The 10857-nt window shown below is 42.1% G+C and overlaps 1 long non-coding RNA gene across 1 annotated transcript; it reads left to right on the forward strand.

The window, feature by feature from the left end:
* Nucleotides 1-353: 353 nt before the first annotated feature.
* On the forward strand, nucleotides 354-8054 carry LOC144328916 (uncharacterized). Its single transcript, XR_013394307.1, has 2 exons — nucleotides 354-6741; nucleotides 7546-8054. It is a non-coding gene; the product is annotated as an uncharacterized LOC144328916 (long non-coding RNA).
* Nucleotides 8055-10857: the final 2803 nt, after the last annotated feature.

Here is a 10857-nt window from a genome sequence, read left to right on the forward strand (position 1 = left end):
GGCGGCAGCACAGCCTCTTCCGCCCGTTTCCCTCCCCTTCCTGTCCTCTTGCCTCTCCTCCGCTGGCACCTTCTTCCGGTACCCCTGCCCTCGCCCAACATGGTGGCAGTACAGCCTCTTCCGCCCTTCTCCCACCCTTTCCTGTCCTCTTGCCTCTCCTCCGGTGGCACCTCCTTCCGGTACCCCTGCCCTCGCCTAATATGGCGGCAGCACAGCCTCTTCCGCCCGTTTCCCTCCCCTCCCTTTCCTGTCCTCTTGCCTCTCCTCCCGTGGCACCTCCTTCCGGTACCCCTCCCCTCGCCCAACACAGCATCTTGCGCCCTTCCGAGCTAGGAGTGCAGAAAAAGGTGAAATTGCCATGAAAAGGAGAGGAGGAGTGAGTGAGTGAGTCAGGGAGCATCCTAGAATGGTAGAGATGGAAGGGAACCCAAGGGTCATCTAGTCCAACCCTCTGTAAAGAAGCTCAGAGTTACAGTTCCCAGGTCTTCTTTGGAAATTCTATGGGAATTGAGAGTTTCTACATTCATGAGCATTCACTTTGAGTGTGCTCATGTTTTTACCTTTTATTGAAAGCGGCCACAAGTGACTTGGGAAACACAGCCAGATGGGTGGAGTATAAATAATAAAATTATATTGCTCCTGCTGCTGTTCTTTTACTGTAACTCAAACCCAACCCTATTCCAAACCTTAATCCTAATGCTCACCCTAACTCAAACCTAACCCTCACCCTCACTCTAGTGCTCACTTAACTCTAACCCCAACCCTAATGTTAACTCAAACCCAACCCTATCCTGAATCTAAATCTAATTTAACCCTAAACCTAAACCTAATTTAACCCTAATCCTAATCCTAACCTTAACCCTCACTCTAATTTAAACCTAACACTTGTCTTAACCCTAACCCTGATTGTAATCATTACCCTAACCCTGGCCCTAACCCTAACTCAAACCCAACCCTAACCCTAAAGGTGCAAGAAGTCTTTCTGGGTTAGTGGGTAAGGGGTGTCCTAGGGTTTAGGAGTCAGGGTCAGGTTGGGGGTAGGGTTTAGTGTTATGGTATAAGGTTAGGATGCAAGCAAATCAAATCAAATTTTATTAAACGGTCACAGACCAGATTAACTCGTACAGCTAGACAGCGAAGCATAACACCGGAAAAAACAAAGGACAATTTCAATACAGATTAGGCCATAACAGCAATTTAAAATTAGACAGCATAAATAAAATTAAGTATTTGCCTTCGCCTGCATATTGACATTGGAAAGCTCTTGTTTCCTGCGCCTAATAGCAGCTACACAGAATTTGGCAACATTGATCGTAATTTCAGGAACCTTATCAAGGCTCTCATACGTTGGAGTTCTGGTTCATTTTTAAGCTTTTGTAGAACTGGGGCAATAAAGGTCAGGCGTAGATCCTCGTAGTAACTACAGTGCAGCAATACATGCTGACTTGTTTCCACTTCCGATGAGCCACATGGGCAAACACGTGACTCATATGGTTTGCCCTCATATCTGCCTAGCAGCAGGGCAGAGGGCAGAACGTTAAATCTGGCCAGGGTGAAGGAGTGTCTGTACTTAGGTATTTGTAAATCAGCCAGATAATTTGCGGGTGAGAACCCTCTCCCAAAGTCTCTAATTGTGGCATGTTTATCCATTTTGCCCATATGACATTGCAGCTCTATGTCCCTAATGCGTTGGAGCACTTGACTTCTGGCTCTCTCATATCCTGCCGCTATCAAGATCTGCGGGGAGAATCCCAAGCTTCTTATCTTTTCAAACAGGGAAGCTTTCCAGGTAGAATGAAAGGTGTCTAAGAGTGTTAAAGGAGCCAAACCGGCCGGGGGGGAAATAAGTTTTAACCAGTAGTGTATCTTTAGAATCCACAACCGCGCGTTAACGGGTGGTTGTCCAACTTCTAAGCGGACAGCTATATTAGATACACAGGGGGGGATCCCCAATAAACACCGATAGAATTTTGTTTGAAATGCCTCCATAGGCGCAAAATTTTTAAAACTGCAAACCTGGGATCCATAAGTGAGTTGTGGGAGTATTTTTGCAGCAAAAACCTGGGAGGCCGCCGGAATGTATTTACCCCCTTTCCCGTGAAAAAATCTTGTAAGGGCTTTATTGGCCCTTCCTGTGTTGGCAATGGCGTTTTTCATCTGTTGGTGCCACGAGACCCTTTCCTGAAAAGTTATTCCCAGGTATTTGAAAGTTGCTATCTGGTCAATAGGTTGACCATTAATTCTCCATTTGTGTTTCCTTCTTTTTTTTGAAAACACCATGATTTTAGATTTGCTGTAATTTATTGATAGTTTATTGATAGCTTGACAGTAGTCAGCAAGTGATCTCAAAAGCTTCCTCAAGCCAACACAGGAAAAGGAGAGCAGGACTGCGTTGTCCGCATACAGAAGCACCGGGAGGGGCATACCTGCCAGTTTGGGAGGGTGGGCATTTTCTTTCGCCATATTTACTGCTAAAGAGTTGATATAGAAATTAAATAGCATTGGCGCGAGGACACATCCTTGTTTAACCCCATAGTGCGTTTGAATTTCTTTAGTTAGATGGCCTGACCGATCGCATCTTACCCTCTTTTTTTCTTTTTCTTTTTTTTACACAAATTTTTTATTAATTTTCCAACATAAATTAAAAACAATATAATAAACAATACATAGACACACAAACATATAAACACGTATAATTTCACAACCTCTTTTTCATAAATCTTACTTCCCCGACTTCCCCATACCTCCCCCTTCTGCATCCCTATTTCAAAATTTCTTCAGCAACCCCTCGCTTCAATTGACTGATTACTCATTTTCTTTCCCCCCCCTTTCTTCTCTTACTTAATCAATTTACAGCTGTAATTCTATATTTTTCTTAACCTTGACATTTTAGCACTCATTAATTTTACAACAATTCTTAAGGTAAACTTTAAATTTCTTCCAATCTTCATCCACCGTCTCTTTTCCTTGGTCACGGATTCTGCCGGTCATCTCCACCAATCCCATATAGTCGATCACTTTCGTCTGCCATTCTTCCAGCGTGGGTAGTTCTTGTGTCTTCCAATACTTTGCTAAAAGAATCCTTGCTGCTGTGGTAGCATACATAAAAAACGTCCTATCCTTTCTTGACACCAATTGGCCGACCATGCCCAGGAGAAATGCCTCTGGTTTCTTATGAAAGGTACACTTAAGAACCTTCTTAATTTCATTATAGATCATTTCCCAAAAGGCCTTAATCCTCGGGCAAGTCCACCAAAGGTGATAAAAGGTGCCTTCAGTTTCATTACATTTCCAGCATTTATTGTTGGGCAAGTGATAGATTTTTGCAAGCTTGACTGGGGTCATGTACCACCTATAAATCATTTTCATAATATTTTCTCTTAAGGCATTACATGCCGCAAACTTTATACCGGTGGTCCATAACTGTTCCCAGTCAGCAAACATAATGTCATGACCAATGTCTTGTGCCCACTTAATCATGGCTGACTTAACCATTTCATCTTGTGTATTCCACCTCAGCAGCAGGTTATACATTCTTGAAAAATTCTTAGTATTGGGTTCTAACAATTCTGTTTCTAATTTTGACCTCTCCATCTGAAAGCCAACTTTCCTGTCTTGTTTAAACACCTCCATTATTTGATGATAATGAAGCCAATCTCGTACTTTAGACTTTAATTTCTCATAGCTCTGTAATTTAACTTTTTCACCATCTTGCTCTAAAATTTCACAGTATTTTGGCCATTTAGATTCCATATTAAGTTTTTTCACCTCCTTAGCTTCCATTGGTGACAACCACCTAGGCGTTTTATTTTCCAATAAATCTTTATAGCGGATCCAAACATTGTATAGTGCTTTCCTAACAATATGGTTTTTAAATCCTTTATGAGTTTTTACCTTGTCATACCATAGATATGCATGCCAACCAAATCTATTGTTATACCCTTCCAGATCCAAAATGTCTGTGTTCTCAAGAAGTAGCCAGTCTTTCAACCAGCAGAAAGCTGCCGATTCATAATACAGTCTTAAGTCCGGCAGGGCAAACCCCCCTCTGTCTTTTGCATCAGTTAATATCTTAAATTTTATTCTGGGCTTTTTGCCCTGCCAGACAAATTTTGATATATCTTTCTGCCACTTCCTGAAACAGTCCATTTTGTCCACAATCTGTAATGTCTGAAACAAAAATAACATTCTAGGCAATACATTCATCTTAATGACAGCAATTCGGCCTAACAAGGAAAGTCTCAAACTTGACCATATTTCTAGATCTTTCTTTACTTCTGTCCAACATTTGTCATAGTTATCTTTAAATAAGTTCACGTTCTTAGATGTCAGGTTAATCCCCAAATATTTCACTTTCTTTGCCACCATTAATCCTGTTTCACTCTGAAACCTCTCTTTTTCAACATTTGTTAGATTTTTCTCCAAAACCTTAGTTTTTTGCTTGTTCAACTTAAATCCTGCTACTTGACCAAATACTTGAATTAATTCTAGAACTCTTTTCGTACTAGTGTCTGGCTGTTGCAAAGTCAATACTAAGTCATCTGCAAAAGCCCTCAGTTTATATTGTTTGGCTCCGACCTGAACTCCTTTAACCAGCTGGTCCCCTCTGATCATATTTAACAAAACCTCCAAGACAGATATAAAAAGCAATGGGGATATTGGGCACCCCTGTCGTGTTCCTTTTTCTATAGGAAATTCTCCAGTAACCACGTTATTTACAATTAATTTTGCTTTTTGTTCCGAGTATATTGCACCTATACCATTTTCAAAACCTTGGCCTACCCCCATCCCTTGGAGCATATAACTATAAAGATAGTTGCTGTGTAACTATCTTTGTTTCTCTCTTTTTTCCCTTCTTTTTGCTGCCCCGTGTGGTCGATTTGTTTGGGGCCGAGGGAAGAAGTTTGAACAATTTCTGCCAATGTATGCTTCGATTACTGCGGGTATACTTGGCTTTCCTTGTTGTTTTGATATTTTTACTTTTCTTCAATTTTACCCTTGAGTTATGTCTTTGCAGATTCTTATTTATTACTGGTTTGTTCGTCCCCACTAGCTCAACTGTTTTATGTTCTTGGTGCATATCATTTAATTTTATCTCTTTTAATTGACGTGTGAAATTTTCTACTAACGTCAGCAGTAGCCCATTTGTTATTGTTAGATAATTTTTTATGTTGGCTAGATCAGTACTTATTGCTAGGGAATAATCCAAAGGGTGGCCGTCACTCAATTCTGTTTGAGAGTATTTTGAAATAGAGATCTGGTTTTTATGGGTTGGTGTACTTTCTTCCGTGGGCAGCTGTTCCTTAATAATAGAGGTATTTCCCTCCTGAAGTTCCTCAGCTAAAGCTAGTTCTTGCGCATGGGGAGTTAATATTTCCAGTATCTTGATATATCTCTTTAGAATAAGACGTCCAATCAAGAACAGTAAGAGAGGGTATTACTTCATCAAGAATTAACTCTTTTTGTGGACTCTTACCCTCCTCCATCTTAGGAAAGTAATTTGTGATTTTGCTTTGTCTTTTACCAGGGCCCGGGGGGCTGATTGCCGAGTCAGGCAGTATACCCAACTCCTTATATGTTCTTCTAGTAAAAACCATGGTAAAAGTTGTCTTAATATAGAGAGAGGGCAGTTTACCCCAGGTGCGACTGCCTTAAATTGGGGGGCAAGTGGGGGTGTCAATCTATATTCCCACCTGCTCTCTGCAGCAACTTCCTGATGTGCTCGTCAGCAGCCTCAGTATATTTCTCTATTTTGAGTTCTCTGCTTTTAGATCTTAGCGATTGTCCTAAGCCTGTAGTTTTCACCTCAGTCATGCGACCAGCGCTGTTTCACAAATGCTGCAACCTAGTCGGAATATAATAATAAAACAAAACAATGCTGCCAAAGGGACAGCAATAATAAAACAGCTAAAAACTACATTAAAATTAAAATTGCCTTATTTAGGCAATTTATGTGGAGCTGGAAAAGGATAATAGTGGGGTTGGGCTATAGCGCATGTACAGCTATGATAACCTTGTATTTCGGGCCCTAGCTTAGTCTTTAGAGGCCATCTCCCACCGCCCTATACTGAATGAAGGATATCCAAGAGCCCCAGAAGGGAAACTTTCTGTGGGCTGGTTCACTGATTCCTTCTAAGCAGTCTTTCAGAGGCCTACCACATAAGGCAGGGCACAGAACGATATCTAGCTGAAGCCGGTTTTCCAAACCTCCAGTGGGTTCTATCCGATACACTGTTACAGAGTTATTGTGTCCTGTAAAAAACTCAGGATGCCTTCACCAGGAGAGTATAAATGCTGGTCTCCTCAAAACAGTTTGTTAAAGTGAAGAGTCTTTCCAGCTACTGCACTTCCTCTTCAGCTGCGAAGCAGGAATGCTGTCCCCAGCTAGTTCACACAGCCCCCCAGCTGGGCGGGGGTCAGTCAGTTCAATTAACCCCCGAATCTCCACGCTTTATCTTTCTCTGTGTTCAGCAGAGCTGGGTGTCTATGGGCCAGTCTCAAAACAGGGCTCACAGTTGTGTCTCTCCTTACCCTCCTTCTCCAGGCACCGTTGGTCGGGTAAGCAGTTCACAGTTCTGTCTTTAGACCTCTTCTCTCTCTGCTCTCTGCTCTCAGTTCAGGCAGCAGCGTTCTCTCCTCTCTGGCAACCTTGACCGGGCAGCTGATAAGGAGGGAGGGAGCAGGCTGGGACAAGCTGAAGACAAGCTGGAACAAGCTGAAGCTCGCAGAGCCAACAGCAAGGTTAGGATGGACTGGGACATGGATGGTGCTGTGGTCTATACCACAGAGCCTAGGGCTTGCCAATCAGAAGGTCTGTGGTTCAAATCCCCGCGACGGGGTGAGCTCCCATTGCTCGGTCCCTGCTCCTGCCAACCTAGCATTTTGAAAGCACATCAAGTGCAAGTAGATAAATAGGTACCGCTCCGGCAGGAAGGTAAACGGCGCTTCCATGTGCTGCTCTGGTTCGCCAGAAGCGGCTTTGTCATGCTGGCCACATGACCCGGAAGCTGTCTGCAGACAAACACTGGCTCCCTCAGCCAGGAAAGCGAGATGAGTGCCATAACCCCAGAGTCAGGGGCCAGGGCCACAGCAAGGTGATATGTCCTCCTATATGCTCAATTTGCAAACTGAATCAGGAACTCTGCATCTGCAGTTAGTGAAGGGATGAAAAAAAGAAACCTGCACAGAACTATGCAGTTAAGGTCAACTGTTATCTGGCCCTCAGCTGACTATTGGTACGGGATAGAGCATCCCACTGAATGGGCAAAGTGTCCAACATTATGATGGTCTGCTTTGTGTGGAGGGAATTCGAGCTTAGATTTGTCATGGAATCAGGGAAGGTGGATCTGCCCCTAGAACTGGTATGATTGTGTTTGGGATTTGACCAAATTTGGTATGATGCTCTACTGCATACTGCTAGCTATATCTATATATTTGGACTTTCAAAGACTACAGGCTAACTGGCAATCTATACTTGGAACATTATCCTTTTTTAAAAATTAAAACATATTTTTATTACGTTTTACGTAACAAATTTAAATTCAGACATTAAACATCCACATCATCGGAAGACACAAGATTTACCCACTCTGGAAGAATGGCAGATGAAGGTGATGGACTACATGGAATTGGCGGAAATGACTGGCAGAATCCGAGACCAGGGAGAAGAAGACTGGAAGAAATTTAAAGACTATTTACAGACATACTGTAAAATTAATGAATGTTAGAATGATGTTGGATTGAAATTAAGTGGTTTCTAGCTGTAATGGTATAAAAGAATATGAAAAAATGGTTTTTTATAAGTAAAAATTTAGTGTTATAATAATTTAAGATTAAAGATCTGGGTAGAATAAAGAGGGAAAGAAACGGCTGAGCTAATAAATTGAACTGGAATACAAAAAAGGGAGGTACGAGCAGGTCCGGGAAACAAGTAAATGAAAAATAATGTGATGAAAAGATTGATTGTTTTTAACTACTTTTATTTTGTATTTTTTCTTTTTCTATTTTGTAATGTAAAAACCCTAATAAAATTTTTATAAAAAAATAATAATAAACATCCATATCATCATTTAGGATTCCCTGAATCCTTTGACTCCCCTCCACTCTTCCATGTTTACCATTATCAATTTGAAATAAGCGAAATCCAAGATTCTTCTTTTTATGTAACTGGAACCCAAAACAACCTGTTTGGCTTTGTTTAGGCTTATTACACCGCTTTACTAGTGTTAGGGTTAGGGTTAGGGTGAATGAACACCGAAAGAACAATCCAAGCTTATTCGTCCTCTTTCTATTGAGATGGACCCAAAACACCAATGCTTGATTTGCGCCTGTCAGGGGCTCAGGGACTGAGCCACAGGAGAAGGAGGAGATGGAGAGCGAAGGGGAACAATCGGAGGGGAGCGCAGGAGGGTGTGACAGTGACCAGAGAGATTCCCTGAGTCTCTCCAGCGAATCAGAAGATTCCCAGAAGGAGGCCCCCAGGGTCAGGGCAAGGGGGGCCAGTGGGGAGTCGCCAAGCGGCAGCTGGAAATCAGGGGTAGCTTCCCCATCAGAGCGCAGCGGGGGGGAAGAATCCCACAGATTAGAACAAAAGCCTCCTCCTGCAGGAGGAGGGAGTGAGGCAGGACTGACCACGCCTCCGTCAGAGAGTGGAGGGGCGGAGGAGAGAGTCCAGGAGGGTTGGGACCCCAGAGGGCAGGAGGACCCGGAGGCGAAAGGAGCAGAGGGAGGAAAGGAAGAGGTGGAGCAAAGCTCGGGTATTGAACTGGTGTAAAGGAGGGGCGGATTCAAACGGGACTTCGCCGGTCTAAGGACTCAGACGTAGCGCTGCGCGCCACGGATGTCAAACCAACAATGAACCACAATAAAGACTTTTGTTTATAAAGAGCAACTGGCGTTGGAGGTAAGTCCATCAGGGCCTGGGGATTTGCCCAATTGCATATTCTGAATGGCGCCCTCGATTTCCTGTTGTGTTATTCTATAATTCAAAATTGTTGTCCTCTCCTGGGATAGTTTTGGTAATCCATTGACTTTTATAAATTGGTCTATCTCAGTCTCTTTCTGAGGCCCTTGCGTATAAAGTTTTTTGAAATATCTCTGGAAGCACTTTCTAATTTCATCTGGTTTCTGGATACTTCTCCCTTCTACCTCTAGATTGGTAACATTCAATTTTTGTCTTTTTTTCAACTGCCATGCTAGCAGTTTTCCACATTTATTCGCTGATTCAAATGATCTTTGTTTCATTTGTTTAATTTTCCATTCCACTTCTTGATTTATCAATTTCGCATACTGTGCTTGATGGAACTTAATTTCTCTTAAGATCTCTTTAGATTTTGGTTTTAGTCTCAATTTTTTCTCGCCGTCTCTTATCTTCTCTAATATCTTATCCTTTTTTCCATTCCAGAGTTTTTTCTTGATCGTATTCTGTTGTATCAGAAACCCTCTCATTACTGCTTTGCTTGCATCCCAGATTGTTCTTTTCTCCACCGAAGTACTCAGGTTAATTTCAAAGTAGTCTTTTAAGGTTTTTTGGGCCTTCTTTACAATCTCCTGATCTCTTAGTAGGGCGTCATTCATTTTCCATCTGAAAGAACCGGTTGGAGTAAGTCTCAATTCCACTTTCAAAGCGTTATGGTCGGAGCAGGTTTTTGGGCAGATTTCCACTTTTCTAGTCTTAGGAGCCAGCCCTCTAGTTGTCCATATTTGGTCAATTCGTGTCCATGACAGGTGGGCCTCAGAAAAGAAAGTTCCTTCTTTACCTAAGGGGTTCTTTGTCCTCCAAATGTCAATCAAATCCATACTGTCAGTTAGTTCAAAAAAAGTCTTAGGTAGTCTACCATCCTTGGTCAAATTTTGGTTCTGTGACTTATCCATATAGGTGGAGACCACCCCATTCATATCTCCCATCATAATGATGTTGGTATAGTCCAGGTAATCCAGCATTGTCTCATGCAGTTTCCTGTAAAATTCCGATTTCCCCTCGTTTGGTGCATAAATTCCAACTATTAGAAATTTTTCTCCTTGTGTTTGTATTTCAATTGCCAAAATTCTTCCTTGCTCATCTTTAAATAGAAACTTCGGTGACAGGTTCTCCTTTGCATAGATCACTACGCCTCTTTTCTTAACTTTGTCTGATGAGATAAATTCTTGGCCTAGTCTTTTGTTAATTAACACTTTCCTATGGAGCCTAGTCACATGTGTTTCCTGCAAACAGATAATGTCCAAATGTTCTTTCTTCAATATATGAAAAATCCTTCTTCTTTTTTCCGGGGAGTTTCCGCCATTTATGTTCCAACTAAGGAGCTGCAGAGACATCCTGAATCAATCTGTAAGTCTTATAGGGGTGTATCTTCCTTTTCGTCCAGAGATGGCACAGGTGTTGATTCAGGCGGAGGTGGTGGCCAAGCTCCTGCTATTCCCTTCTGAAGGTCCTCTCCGTAATCGTTTAGAAACTTTTGTTGATCCTCTGCTGTTCTAATTTTTACCTTCTTTCCTTTAATGTTAAAGGATAGTCCTTGGGGGAACTCCCACCTGTACTGAATTGAGTTGTTTCTCAGTAGTCTTGCTAGGTCTGTATATGTAGCTCTTAGATCCAAGAGTTGTTTCGGGATATCTCTGTAGATTTCTGCTTTTTTGCCTTGAATCACTGATGCTTTTTTAAAATGTAAGCCTAGAATTTTGTCTCTTTCTTGCCTAGATCTCAAAATGATCAGGCAGTCTCTAGAGCTATCCTTCTTCACCAATCTTCCCAGTCTGAAGGCGGTAACAATTTTGAAGTCCTTATCTTCTTCTATACCCCAGAACTTTGATAGTTCTGATGTCAAATAACCAATCAAATCTTCTTGTTCCAATTCTGGA

This window comes from Podarcis muralis, chromosome 9 (genome assembly GCF_964188315.1).
Source record: "Podarcis muralis chromosome 9, rPodMur119.hap1.1, whole genome shotgun sequence".
NCBI classification, from domain to species: domain Eukaryota; kingdom Metazoa; phylum Chordata; class Lepidosauria; order Squamata; family Lacertidae; genus Podarcis; species Podarcis muralis.